This window comes from Artemia sp. Qi Xiang Cuo, chromosome 19, assembly GCF_049724085.1.
Source record: "Artemia sp. Qi Xiang Cuo chromosome 19, ASM4972408v1, whole genome shotgun sequence".
Classification (NCBI taxonomy): domain Eukaryota; kingdom Metazoa; phylum Arthropoda; class Branchiopoda; order Anostraca; family Artemiidae; genus Artemia; species Artemia sp. Qi Xiang Cuo.
Window position 1 is genome coordinate 230963 of NC_142812.1, and position 16441 is coordinate 247403.

Consider the following 16441-nt stretch of genomic DNA (forward strand, 5'->3'; position numbering starts at 1 on the left):
ACAATCTCTTTGTGTAGAGACTTAACTTCCTTTAATACAGATAACAGAGATGATGTGTTTTTTTGTTATGTGGCTAGGGGATTCAGAATGCAAGAATTTATGATACATGAAACTGGGATCGCTATATACATTGCCCCTGATTGGCAAAGTTTTGTCATAAATTTTGTTTATGCTTTGCAGGGTGGTACAGAGAAAAAGTGGGTTGCCCAGGGATTAATGTAGAAATTGACAAAGCGAGAATTAGAAAAAAATATAACAGAGGACATTTTATTGAAGGGCAGTGGGTGTTAGGAGACATAGAGAGGGACTCAGGAAAATTCTTTATTATTCCAGTTCCAGATTGGTCAGCAGAAACACTGCTTGAGATTATATGAAAATGGTTTCTTGCCACCACAACAATAATCTTGGATTGCTGGAGAGTGTATAATATACATTGAACAATCAATGTTTTCAGCACCTGACAGTTTATCATAGTGACCAATTTTGTCCTGTAACCGGTGCTCACACAGAAGACATTGAAAGTATATGACATTCATTGCATGAAACAATCCCCAAGAGTAGGAGATCAGGAGAGCACATGACAGGCTATCTAGCCAAGCTTTACTGGAAGACTGTATTCCCAAATTAAGGCGCAAGATTGCACCATTTATTGCTTTAGGTGGCTGAGTTGTACAAACCTGAAATTTATCAGTCAGCTGAGAGTTCATTTGGCACTAGCCAAGTGTCAAGCTAAATTCTATATTACTCTTTTGTTATTAACGATTATCTTTGAATTACGTCCTTATCATCAAAATTAACCTTTATAATCTTGGGTCATCATATTGGATAACAATTCGTTCATATTTATTTCAATGATTTCATTTGAATGAGAAACTTCTATGTCATTGTAGTATAGAAAAGGTAATTTTTATATACATTTCTTTAATAGTTATTCTTAAGTGTGTGTTGAAACCACTGCAATTACTTTAGCAACCTTGATTAGCAAATATGTAGATGTGGTTTTATTTTGGTTTGACATCACTTGTGATTTATAAAGTGGTGTCTTAACGAATTTTGTATTCGTTAACGAACATGTTTTAAAATGAAAAAAATGCTTATTGAATCCATGCCTTTGTTCCAGAAATTTGGTATGAAAAGTGTAAAACACTGAAAGAAGTGAAGATAAAGGTTAGCCGCATGCAAAATGTGTTAACTATGATTATTCTACATATTATGATGTAAGATTTTTTTTAATAACAAGTTTCCTTGTGTTGAGGTAGCTATCTATGTAATTATCATAGTTTTACTTTCAAAACTAAAACCTGAGGAAAATGAAACTGAAAAATTAGGTATAATGTTGATTTGTTAAAATTTCAATAGGTAATAGACCTGTCAAGTAGACAAATTTACAAAACTTGCAAATCAAATGATTGTTGACATATTGGCTTGGCAATACCTCCCCAGGGCATCTTTTTGCCCTGGTTTCAATGCTTAAAGTTTCATTTTCCTGACCCAATCCCTTTCCTAGATAGCAAAAAGTAGCTTGTCTAGAGTTTTACCATTTATTACTTTGTCAGGACAACTTTTTAAAGGAGGTTTTATCTTATTGTGCTAGACTAAGGTAGCTTTTTTCTGTAGCCTTCCAGTTTTTTAATAGGCCTTTATTTTAGATTTAGACTAATAGATATTTATTTTAGATTAATGTAATTATACTTTTTGTAGGATATTTTTTCTAGCCCTAGTTCCTAACATCCATGTCCAAGAATAAGCTTGAGTGAGGAAAAATTGTTTTTTGCTATAGACCATGGTTCCTAGTTATTCTAGAATTAATTATCTTGACATTTTCCGCTGTGTGTCCTACTTTGACATATTCCGCCCCCCCCACCAGTCACACGGATGCCTGGGTATACCCACCCCCTAGTCTGCATTAATATGAAGGTCTTTTTTACTTAGGGTGGACTAGGTTTCTACTTTATATGTTCTCTAGGTATTAAGCACAATTGGGGTAAATTTTGAGATGTTTTATGGTAAAGGTCTACATTATGTGTTATTTGGAAGGAAACATATTAAGAAAACAATTCTTAGGCTACTTCATAATATGAACAATAATTTTAGCTACCACATTTTGAAACTAGCTCCACTAAAATTAACCCCACCCTCCTTCCCTGGTTTGAAAAATATAAAGCCCAAATTATGTATTTCCAATGGGTACCCACAGGGGGGGGCTATGAACCCCTGGAGATTAGAGAATTTAAGTATAAGAAAATCAAAGTAAAGAGAAGAGAGCAGCAAAAAAACATGGAAAAAAAGTGTTTGCTCATGGTTTGCTGCCTTCCTTTAGGCTTTGATCCTTAATAGGGTTAATAAGAGTTCTAATTTGTCTTTTTGTAAGTCTAATTTGTCTGTTTGTTTTTTTGTATTGCTGTTTGTAAGTAAACAGCAATCCCATCAATAACAAAATCATAAGAACGCACATATTGACAACATTAAATCAAAGATTAAGGTTTCTATGGTGATTACAAAGATGTACACAAATGTAAGCCAGTCACAGAGGAAACCTTCACAAATTTTGGAAAAAAAACTGGGGTGAGTGCAATGGGGTATTTATTGGGGAAATTCAGATTAGAAAATTTTTTTTAGACAGGGGTTATGAAACCTTGTTCCCAGCAACTTGGGAATTTACCAAATTTTGTGATTTGGTGAAAAATATTTAATAAAGGCTTAGCAATTCTGTCTGAAAAGGCTTTAATTAAGTCAACTGGGATGTCCAAGGAGTAAGTGCTTGATTTTCTGAGCTTTATGAGTTTATTTATAAAATCAGAGGGAGAAGTTAGGGGGAAGGAGGTATTGGTAGGAATAGTTGGATATGAGCCAGTGAAAGGAGGAGACTGAATGATGAAAGCTAGGTACAAGTTCAAATCATTGGCAGTCTTATTAGGGGGTCCAGGAAAATAAACATCAATTTCAGAAGGACTTTTATCCACATATCTCTTTAGTTTTTCAGTACCACTCCTTGGGCTTATTAGAATATAGATTTTTCACTTTACTACCATAATAATCAGTATTATATTAGCTTAAGTAATACGACATTGGACATTCTTTGAATTAAATCCTTTTGCTTTATATTAAGTTAAAAAAAATTCCGAAAAAGAAGTTTTCTAAAGAAAAATGAAGGTCATATTAAACTTAAGATCAGAAGAAATAGAAACCTACAATAACTCAAACTCAAAACAACAATAAATTTCTATTAAAGAATAAATGAAACCCGAATTGAACAGAGCTGAGTGGATTGGTGCGCTAGATTTAGGATCCTTTGTCTGAGAGAACGAGGGTTTGAATCCTAGTGCACCCGATTATTTGGTTTGGGACGGGGGTCAGTGGCTTGACTCTGTAAGCTCAGCCAGAGTCGACCCAGCTTTAAATGGGTACCTGGAGAAATCTGGGGAAGATAAGCAGGAAGGGTGTGCGAAAGCACAGGATGGTTGGCTCCCAACCCCCCATTGCACTTCCTGGCTGAAGAGCCAAGAAATCGAGATCAGCACTGCTGGTATGGACGTAAAGTCAAATGCCGTATTCTTAACCTTTTTTTTACCTTTTAAGATAAATAGAAATTAAAGTAACATAGCAAAAAAACGTACAACGTTTGCTTATATAGATTAATAAACAACTATGAAAATGATTTAAATATAAACTGAATATTCAAATCGAGCTTGAAAAAAAAGAAATCTATAAAAAGAATAGTTTTTGGTTTGATTCATTCTATTTCTGTAAAAGTCTAAAACATACTTAATCGTTGGAGCTTTACTGAAATCTGTATGTGTCTTGGAATCAAACTGAATGTTTGGTATATAATGCTGGCTATTAATTGTCATAAGATCATTAGTTTAAGATTTTATTTCACTGTAATTTCATTTTCATTTTCAATAATGGAATAAACGGAAAAGAAAATATTTGTAATATATTTTGTTTTAAGTGGAAAGCACCAATGACGTAAAGGCTTTAGACTTTTACAGTTATGGAAGGGGGCAGTATCCAAACTGTTGATTAGTAAAGCTATATTTTTCTTATTAATTCTACTGTAATTTTTATGTTTATTTTCAATGTTTTAATAAGTACAAAAGAAAGTATTTGTAATGTAATTTGGTTTCAGTAAAGCACCAATGACGCATTTGTACCTGTTGTATGTTTTTTTCTATGGTTGTATATTTAATTTCTGTTTGTTTTGGGTTTGATCTATTCTTTAAAAGCAATTTCTTGTTGTTTTGAGTTTGAGTTATCGTAGGTTTCTATTTTTTATGATCTTCATTCTTTTCTTTGGGTTTTGTGGCTGGGGTTTGACTTCTACTAATACTTTGAGAAACAGACTATTTAAATGTGAGGTTTCAAAAGACTCCTATATATATATATATATATATATATATATATATATATATATATATATATATATATATATATATATATAAAAACATATATGTTAATTGATGGTTTGGTTTCCTTTCTGATAAATAAACTAAACAGAAAATTAAACTAGAATGCTAAATGAGTATTTTGCAAAAGTAAGATCCAGATAATCTTAAATATCTTCTATTCTGTGTCTTACGTCATCTCCCTGTTTTCCTCTCCATATCACCCCCCCTTTTCATCTCGTTCCCCTTCCCCTTTCAATTAACACCTCTTTTAGTAAATTTATTTCTGAACCTTTCAGTTGGGCCCCTCTCTTTGTTCTGCACAATGCTCTCATATTCCTTTGACAAAGATAAGTCTATTCTTATCTCTTCTTTTAAAGTTGTCAAATGTTTTTCCATCTATTTTTATATCTATAACTGTCAACTATTTTATTCAGTCTAAGAAATCCCTTTATTTCCAAAAAAAGTTCACAGACTTTAAACTTTAGTAATGTGTATCGTAGCTCCACTTATGTGAATCCACTGGGAGTAATAGAAGATTTACAAGTCTATTAATGGTCTTGGTGACCTATTACTTCCAAGAAAACATCCCAACCATACAATTTACAAGGTATTTTAAAATATATTTTTCAGTCAAAGATTTCTTGGGAGTGAGGTCTACATAGCCATTCACTTTGACACAAAATTACAGAGAAGATCGATGCTATTCTTCTTTTATTTTTGGGATTCAGAATGATCCCATCCAGAAAAAGGCTCTGTAATAAAACAAGAAATTAATTTAGGAAAAACCATATTTTGACTCATTGAAACTCAAGTTTAAAATATTCAGATCAAAATTAATGTTCCAGAAAGTATTACTAAACCTGGTTAATTGTTCCATTTTAGCAAAAATGATGTTTTGAAATAATAGGACTCTTAGGGGTGTTTTTATGCTTTTGCTTAACTAGATCTGTAATTATTTATAGGGTTTTGTAGCATAATATCTATTTTGTCAGACATTTTGTTAATAACACTTAGTTTAAGGTGAGGAGGAATTTAAGTTTGATTTAAATAGATACAAGGCGCTACAATTTGCAGTGACATTTTCACAAATAATTCGTTGATGCAGTGACTGTGCAGTACAGTAAGGAACAAAAGAAAAAAATAGTCCAAACAAAATAATTACCTGAAAAAGGAGATACCAACAAAAACGGATCAAAACTATTCAAAAGCAAGAAATGGTATGATCAAAAATATAAAGATAATCTGAAATGTAAATTAATTAGTAGCCTGATAGGTACTAAATAGTTGATGATTAGTAAAAATCCATGAACAAAGAAACAAAAAAAAAAAAAAACGGTGGCCAAAATTAGGTCATACCATTTGAAAATCAAAAATTGATGACAATTAAAATCCCTTTAATGACGTATTAATTCTGACAGTACTGATTTTAATTTTATTCCATTTCACAATATTTTTGTAGAGGGAAAAGATTTTTTCTGGCACCCTCATTCTCTGCTTTTTTCTATTATTCAAACTTTTTAAAACAAACTTTTCAATTATTTGCGCCTTTGTCAAATAACCCCCCCCCCCCCCAACCCAAAATTTTGTTCTAGATCTGCATTTGCAAATATATATCCTGGATTGTATATGCACTGAATTTTTAACATGGCACTCGTTTCTTCAAATTGTTTTAACGGTTTTTCAAAATAATAGAAAATCTATTGCATATATACAATTCAGGGTATATATTTGCACACTAAATGCATCCACAATTATTGCTCGATTGAAGAGATAGTATATATATATATATATATATATATATATATATATATATATATATATATATATATATATATATATATATATATATATATATATATATATATATATATATATATATATATATATATATATATATATATATATATATATATATATATATATATATATATATATATATATATATATATATATATATATATATATATATATATATATATATATATATATATATATATATATATATATATATATATATATATATATATATATATATATATATATATATATATATATATATATATATATATATATATATATATATATATATATATATATATATATATATATATATATATATATATATATATATATATATATATATTTATATATATATATATATATATATATATATATATATATATATATATATATAAATTAATTGTTTGCTTAACTGAAAGCACCAATGACGCATTTGTACCTGTTGTATGTTTTTTTTTCTATGGTTGTATATATATGGTTGTATATATATATATATATTTCTTTCCGATCGAACAGTTTGTGGTAACAAACGAAAGTAAGGAGTGTCTCAGCTCAATAGTAACAAAAACATTAAAAAACGGAATTTTAATATCAATAGATACATTAAAAGAATCAACTGATAATCAACTAGTTACGAGCCTGAGAAAATTTGTCTTATTTTTGAGCTAGGAGGACTCCCCTAAAAATAGAGGAATCTTAATGAAAATCACACTATTAGATTCAGCATACTAGAGAACCCTACAGTCGAAGTTTCAAGATCCTATCTGCAAAAATGTGGAATTTTGCTATTTTTACCAGAAGGCCAATCATGGATGCGTGTTTATATTTTTTCCAAGGGTGATTGTATCGAAAAATGGTCCTAAAAGATCGATATAGTTTCATTTGAATGGACATTAAAAGTTCTAGTGCCATTTTTAAGTGACCACAATGATCAGAGGGAACGTAGGCCCCCGCCTACGCTCATCCCCCCCCCCAATAAAAATATCGGATAAAAATTTATGTGACAGCCATTTTGTTCAGTATAGTTAAGAGAGAATTATTTAGGGGCTTTTTTCCGCGTGTTTTTATTTCCGGGAAATAATTTTCACTGAAGGAGGCAATTCTAGAGTGATGGAGAAACCGATTAGACATTAAAGTCTTATTCAAATGAAGGAATGCTAAGGAAAATTTTTCAGGTCTAAGCGTCCACAAGAAATGTTACAGGGAGAGGAATCTTCAGCGAGAATGGAATATTCTGGAGGGATTTTGACTAGGGGGAGGGGTGATCTTTACATTGGGTGAAATTTCCACGGAGGAGTTTTGCGTAAGGGGGAGGGGTATATTTCATAGAGGGTGAGCCAGATATACCTGAAATATTCAAAAAACGAACAGAAATTTTTTGATGTATGAAGGTTTGCCCCTTCTTCAATATTTTACTCTTTACTCTAAAGTTTAATTGTTCGTCCCAATTTTTTTAAGAACGTCTACTGAAACGGGGGCCGTTTGATTAGAATAAGAAGCTTTTATAAAAGTGCTAATTTTATTTTAATTTTTCATGTAAGGTAAGCCAAATTCGAACCTGCATTAGTTGAAAAACTTCCAGAAATAAAGCTGAAAAACTAGTTTTTTTTAACTGAAAGTAAGGAACGACATTATAAGTTAAGACAAACAAAAATTATTCTGTATATGAAAGCGGTTGTCCCCTCCTTAACGCCTCGCTCTTTATGCTAAAGTTTTTGTTGTTTTAAACATTAGAGTTGTTGCAATGTAATGCATAGCTAAGAAAAGCGTTTCCTTTGCGCAAAAGCAAAAATTGTATCTTTTAAAAAAGTATCATTTTAAAGCACCCTACAATTTCGCAAAAGCTACGGGCAATGGCTTACGTGGAAAGCATAGCGCAAAGCATAACATACGTCCTGAGTATTGCACATTTGGAATTTTCCGAAAAGAATCTAAAGTTTTTTTGCCTTCATTTTTATCTAGTGGAAACGAATTAGGAGGAGTGTCAGATAAACGATTTTTGCGCATCAAACCTTTTTTGCGGATGAAGACTTGTATTTAAGTGCGATAACTTTTTTTCGTATCTTCCCACGCATGGGAGACGTCAGCAAACCAGTTGTTTTACAATAGATATAAACTGTAAATTCGGCGTTTTAAGGCAGTCTTAGGATAACATCCAGAGACAATTTTTATGCTCATTTACCGAGTTGTCAACTTTCACTTTGTCAATTGTCATTTTATGTAAGTACAATAAAACCATTGTTTATTATGATCTTCTTGTTTGTATTGTCAGATGTCAGTCAGATCTCTCGTGTACTCTAGGTAACGTTCCCATTGGGGATCAGTATCAGAGGATAGCAAGCAGTCCTGAATCTGTACTCCTTAATCTCAAGATAGAGGCAACGAAACTCAATCAGATCCCATAGATTCATTTCATAGGAGAAGGGATTCAAACCCTTCGTGAGGCCACCTCTAAATTAAAAATCAGAAAACATCTTCAAGACATGAAAGCCTCCTTAAGATCAGCAACTTAAGAGTTACAACATTACCCCCCGTTCATTTGGCGCGGCCTCAAATTAGAGAAAATCACGAGAGAAACTGACAACTAACAATACAAAATCTTTCTTATTTATTTTCATGTAAGTGTTTATTTTAATAATGTGTATCTTACAAATTTATTTTAGAAATAAAACAATAAAAAAGTAAGATAGAAAAAAAAGGAATAACATATTTTTAAAATGGCACTGGAACAAAAAGAACTACTAACAGCTCAACAATTAATTGCAACATCAGTAGAAATTGCAAAATCCCTCCCAGAAAATGAAGGGGACACAGACGTAGACCAATTCAATATTCATTTGGCCCAATTTGTAGCAATGACGAAAGTTGATTTAAAAATACTAAAAAACATGCTACTCTTGAGACTAAAAGGCCAAGAGCTTACGTTTTTAAAACAAATTGAACATTCAATTGGTACAGAACCAAACATCAATAAACTCAGTAGAATTATTAAACAGGCATTCCAAAAGAGGTTCATTGACACTAGTTCTTTGTACAAACTAAAACATGGAATAGTCACATTTGAACAAACACAAAATGTAAGAGAATACTTACATAAGATTAGGATTTCAACAGAAGCACGATATGGCCCAGGAGAAGGATAACTATATGAAAAAATAACACTTAATGCTTTCAAACAGGGACTCAACCCTAAGCTTTATCGTCTATTAATTTCCAAAAATATTGAAGACTTGGAATTCGCGGTTCAGGAGGTCGAGAGGGCTTGCAAAATTGAGAACATTGTCTTACAACATCAAAAATTATCAATTAATAATGTAGAAACGAAAACACCCAAAACCTCGAGAGATCCCTCCCCGCGATTTTTCTCACGAGAACCATCGTCAAAACCTAACATAACTAAAAGTCGAACCCCACCAAGGCAACGATTGGTACGTTTTTCAGAAAATAACCAATCAAGACCAACAACCTTTAACCAACCAATAAAATGCAAGGCATGTGGCCGCATAGGGCAAATAGCATGGAACTGGTTTTCAAATAATTATAATTCAAATTACCGCGGAACGAATAAGAGTTTGTTCAGGGGAACAAAAAACAGCGGGTACGCGATCAGAGGCAATAGAGGAAGTACTTCCCTAACATGAGGTAGATATAATAATGGCCAAAACTTCCAAAGCAATACGTCACAATATCGTGGTAGAACTAGTTACCCAAGAAGTAATTGGAATACCAGGGGCAACTTTACAAACAGGCGAGAACAAAATACCAACGCTAATTGGCTGAATAACCAGAATAATGAAAATAGAATAAATGACCGTACAACATCAAATAACTGGGCACCCCAGGGAAACGACACAAGCCTCCAAAACCCATAAGACCTAATTTTGGCGGCAGACTATTTTTTAGGTCTCCAAATGTAATAATAACATCTTTAAGTGCAGAAAATAAAAAAATATTACACATATTTAACAATTTCAGCGTTGAAAAGATTCATTTTAATACACTAATAGACTCTTGAGCCACTGTAAATGTTATGAGCATGTATGTGTTTAATGCATTACCCAGGCACATCAAACAACGAATAAACTATTCATGTCCTAACTTACCAAGCGTGACGGGAAATAATTTAGAAGTTAAAGGATCAATATACCTGACGGTATTTAAGGATAATAGAAGTTTATCTACTAGATTTATTATCTGTAAAAATGTCCCTGATGAAGCAATAATATGCTAAAATTTTTTTTAAACCAACAAAATACTATTTGATGTAGCCAATTCCAAATTTATCTATCCGTCTTAAAAGCGGGTCAGAGTGAACAATATTCAAAACAATTCAAAAAAGTTAAAAATAAATAATATGAAAGAATAAAGGGGCAAACAAATTCGGTAAATCACCAAATTATGGATAGAAATTATAAGAAGACACCCCTAATAACAATAAAACGAACAAAATTGCTTTAGATCAAATAATTACAAGAACCTATGACAAATACTATGAATTCTTAGTGCGTAAAACCAAAATCCCACCTAAATCAATGCAGAGAGTTCAAATATCCCAAATGATTGAACCAATTAATGCAAAAAATGAAATTTGGATCGCCACACCAATAGAGGATATCCCTAAAAATTTGACATGTGAAGAACAAATTATAAATTATGAAAAGGGAGAGGGTTACATTTGGAAAACCAATACACATGAAAATGATGTAACTAACTTAAAAAAGGGTACATGCCTAGTAGAGATACAAGTTGTGTCGGAAGCGGACCTAGACGATTGGAAGAAGTCAGGGGAAAACTTAGTAAATAACATAAATACACAAGAAAAAGAATATCCCATATCGAAAGCCCAATTTTTAGAAAAATGTGATTTAAATCATATCACTGATATCCTGCTAAAGAATAAATTATGCGAACTATTTTGGGAATTCAAAGACGTTTTTTCAACGTCAGAGAATGACATAGGTCTAATACCATTCTACGAACACGCAATACAAACTAAAGGGTTACCTGTTGCCAAACAACCGAAACATATTCCATACGAACATAAGGAGTGGCTTAAGAATAAAATCAAGGAGCTCGAACGAAATGAAGTAATCAGATCTAGCATTACCCCTTATTCTACTCCAGTGATCCTGGTACCCAAAAAAACAAGGACCTTAGATTGGTGGTGGACTACAGAGCTTTAAATAAACAAGCAGTTAGCGATAAATTCCCACTTCCCAGAATAGATGAAATCTTAGACTCGATTTCAAACAATAATAAAATATTCACTTCCATAGACTTAACTAAGCGAAACCATCAAGTAAAAATAGCAGAAAGCGAAGTATATAAAACAGCATTCTGCACAACTGAATGTCGTTCTTATGAATACTTACGAGTGCCCTTTGGACTCAAAACCAGTTCAAGCGCATTGCGCAGACCCTTGTTTCACCTGCTAAGAGGTCTAAATAACATAATCCACTTCGTGGATGACGTGATTTGCATGGATAAAAATGCTGAGGACCATTTAATTACCCTATCCAAGGTATTCGAAAAATTTAGAGAGGGAATTTAAAATGTAGACCAGAAAAAGTAAACTTGTTACAAAATAAAATAAAAATTTTTGGGAGTAGTAGTAACGCAGGGCCAAATAGTCCCGGATCCAGAAAAAGTAAAAATAGTAGAGAATCTACTAACCCAAACTATAAAACAGTTACGAGGTATCCTGGGACTTTGTAGTTACTTTCGAAGATTCATACGAAACTATTCCCAGATAGCCAAGCCCCTAAAAAAAGCACTCATATCAGAGCCCATCTTATCATTACCAAACTTCCAAACGGGACAAGTCGTAGTTACTACAGATGCATCAACAAAGGGAATAGGGGCCATTCTCTCACAAACATTTGAAAGGGAAGAAAATAGCAAAATCATAAAGGAAGAAAAGATAATAGCATATGCTAGTCGTACCCTCACCCCAAGAAAAAAAAAATTACTCAGCCACCATGCTTGAGTTATTATCAATAATACATCACCTAGACAAATTTAGACATTATTTGGTGGGTAGGAAATTTAAACTACGCTGTGATCATAAGAGCTTACAATACCTACAAACTTTTAAAAAACCAACGGGGATCCTTGCTCGATGGATACTCAAAATACAAGATTTAGACTATGACTTTGAATACCTCAAGGAAAAGGAAAACGCTCCTTTTGATTACCTTAGTAGATTTCCAGAGGATAACCCCTCGTAAAATTAAATTAACGAAGTTATCCCAATAAACTAAAAAAAAGCCCCTAAAAGTAGAAAATTAAAAACAATTACAGCCAATGAGCCAAAAAATGAGTATGGCCCGCTATCTTTGATTAGTATAAAAGAAAGCCAAAATACAGATGAAATATGTACTTCCCTGATAAAATATTTCCTAGATGATCAAGAACCACCATATCATTTAAAAACACTCAAAAAGGAGATAGATAATTATTATTATGATTTGGATGAAAAAATATTATGTAGAATAATAACCAATGAGACCAACCGAAACCAAATTTCTATGATTCCAGTATTACCCCAAAATCTAGAAATTCCTGCATTTAAAAATTTCCATTCAGAGATAGGCGATCACCTAGGAATTAATAAGACTTTTCACAAATTAAAGCAATACTTTTATGTCCCCTCAGCTCTAACTAAACTTAAGGAGTTCATAAACAACTGTAATACGTGTAATCTGAGAAAAAACCGATTGTATACCCTAATCCACCCATGGGAAGGACCCCCATAGCAAATTATCCATTTGACATAATTTCATTTGACCTGTATGGCACTAGTGGCGGCTTGCCCACGTCCAGCAAAGGTCACACTTGCATCTTGTCGGTCATCGACCATCTTTCCGGTTTCACTTTTGCTAAAGCGTTAAAAAATCAAAGTGCCTACACCACCGGCCAAGCACTCGCTAAGTTGTTCCTAAATTTCGGAATACCAAATACAGTGCTGAGTAATAACGGGAGTAATTTTGTCTCAAAAGTCACTAAAGATTTAATGAGCTTTCTCCACATTGATAAGTTAGTAACAACCCCATATCCCCATCAAGCCAATGGGAAACTTGAAAATAAACATAAATTATTTTCAAATATTTTAGAAATTTACACAAAAGAGAATAGAAAAGACTGGCATGAGACCTTACCTTACCTAACTAACGTGATCAACACGGTATTCTCACCAGTAGTGAAATACAACCCTTTCCATATACTTTTAGGACGAGATTTTCGAATTCCCTATGATGAGATTATCGAACCAAGACAGTATTATAACTATTCCTAAGATCACAAGCAGGAATTTATCAGTAGACTGAGAGACTTATAAAATTGTTGAGAAAGAAATAGAAAAATCCAATATAAACCCTTACAATAAGATTATTACAAACGTCAAGGGATATTAAAATTTCAATGTAGGGGATTTCGTTTATGAAAACAATGAAATGAAAACAGAGGGCAAGCAACTCTCGGATCGATACTCCAACCCTTACAGAATTATAACGAAATACGATAACAAAATAACATTGAAGATCTTTAGCCCAAATACAAAAAAAACTTATAAAACTCACATCAGTCGTATAAAAAGGGCAAAATTTCCGGAAGCATGGGCCCCACAACCCACGACATCTGATACCTCAGATACCGAAAATAAACCACCTCGATCAAGATTAAGTGAATTAAAACCCTTTAATTTCAAACAAGGACATTTCGAAAACGAGAGCGAAGAAGAAGATTTCCGTGAATTCTTAGCAATGACAAATATGGTTACCCCAAAGAATCAAATCCCAAATAACCTAAAATACGGAGAAAATACTTCATCCTCCACAGAGAGTTCAGAGGATCAAGATTATACAATTTCTCCAAAATCTAAGTTTTTTCCCGATAGAATCTCAACCCCCCATCCTGCCAAACCATTCCCAAACGATTTAATTTCACCAACAACGCCCATAGAGCGACCTGTATCACTCTATGATGAGTTAAATAGAACTATTTATAGTCCTAGCAACCAAAAATCGGAGTACCCCAGCGAACCACGAGGAAAAACTTTACGCTAAGCAATGGACATAATAAACTACCCAATCCTAACAAGACACAGGACACACAAGGTAAATCCTGAAACGACAGAGGACACTCAAAAATCGCATGATCATGATATAACAGCATCAAAGGCCAAACCAAGGAATTACACATCGTGGAAGGAGACTATGATACAAAAGATGCCACATCCCCCTGAAGACTTTGCTTTCAAGCAATGGCGGAATCCGACAAAAACTTTTGACTCTTCAGAGAGTTCACAGGAATCATTTAATCTGCCAGAAGTAAGAGTCCCCCCTAAACAAGCAATTGATAAGCCTAAAACTTCAAAAGGGGAAGAAATTTTTGAAAGCAAGGCCGGCTCTATCCCCAAGTCCCAAAAGTCCCCCATTACAAATACAGACCCTGAATCATTAAGTACATCAGAGTCGGAAAGCGAATCGGGCCAGGAGAAATTCAGAGATCCAAAAAGCTTAAAACCAATTTCGGCGGAATCGCAAGGAAAGGAGACAAAACTAAAAGGTCAAAAATTTCTAAATAAACAATATAAAAATTTTTGACATAATCTTGTTAGCCAAAACAAAAAAAGACAAGCCCCAATCAACCAAGGAAATAACAACCAAATCCGGCAGAATAGTGAAAAAACCAGAAAAATTAGATATATAAATAAGTTTAAATGTACTAATCCTTATATTATATCCGCACGCAATATCCACCCTTTATATTACACATCACTTTCAGGTGCATTAAATCACTTGGACTATTAAAAAAACTGGCAAGTTGCTCCAAGGATAGTGTGAGCAAGATTCTTATTTAAACAATTAACACACTAACAAAAATAAAGTGACAGTTTGCTAAACTAACATTTAGTAACTAACCCCTTACTGTGTAATATTTAAAAAAAATTTGCCCTTAGCTACCTGAACTTTTTTTAATCCTATTTTATTTTACTACATTAAAATCAACCAAATTTAACATTTTGATTTTAATACATAAGTACCCATACCTTAGCCTGTAGACCCAATTACTGAAAAAAAAATTTCATTCATCCCCATACCAAATAGTGACTGAATACGGAGTTGAGGATCAAGAAATTGTGTTTAGCAAATTTCTATTGCCAGGCAAAATGATGCTACATGAATTTGTAACAGAAAATACATTCACAGGAAGAAGAAATATATTTAAAAAGTTGAGTCCTGAATGGATGAAATATAAAAACGTTTTAATCACTATTGGAGATATGTGCGACATCAACACATATAACATTACAAATGAACTAACATTTTTTATTAGTGAGGAAGTCTCTTAAAACCCCTGAAAAACACCTTTCAAAGTCTCTCCCTTGGATCTGGCCATCCAAGCAAATAGCCCCCACGCCGTAAGAGCATTACTCAACGACGAGGCCCGAACGACTACCCATTTAACCGTAAATACACGGTATCTAATTACAAAATTGGATCATAAGATTTTAAGCATGATCTTACTTCACCAGGAAACAAAATCTTATTTATTAAACAACATGAGATGGTTTCGTAAGAATCTATCCGATTTCATGGACATCATCATAAAGCTAAAGGTACATGACGACATTACACACCTACCCAAAATCATCAAAGTGAAAATGGCCATTAGGACATTCAGAATTCTCAGCAAGTCAGTACCAAAGAATTCATCTCACCAGAAGTTGATCTTTCAGTTCATGGTTCATGAAATAATTCGTAAATTTATACCGCATGTAACATTACGACCTAACCTTGTTCGGATATTTAACTTCTGGCATTTCGACCTGATTCAGGTATTAATGAATCAAAGCGTGTCCTTATGGCAGAGGGATTTGAACTGTTTTAGGAGGCACGAAGCTAACTTTATGATTCGTAATACGGTTCAAGTCTTCTTCCAAAGAATTGAGGACGATCACCTTTGGGCAATACCATCAGGGGGACCAATAAACGACTACTTCATTAGGCTCCATGACTACAATATACTAAAGTCCATGATTTACAATCTGTATCAATCCAATAAGAACTTCTCGTTTGAAATCAAAAATGATCACGTATTAACATTTGAGGAAACGGGGGACCCAAATCCAACCAAAGAAAAAGATGTGGTAACCCTCGAATTAATATTTAGACCCCTTTCAGTCAGAGATGAATGAACTTACCTTATTGGGTCTGTGTTGGAAGAGAATACGTACTCACATGATACAAGAT

General features: G+C 33.1%; 1 pseudogene; it reads left to right on the forward strand.

Moving 5' to 3' along the window:
• Positions 1 to 9842: 9842 nt before the first annotated feature.
• On the forward strand, positions 9843 to 14791 carry LOC148940390 (uncharacterized; annotated as a pseudogene).
• The last annotated feature ends 1650 nt before the right edge of the window (positions 14792 to 16441 follow it).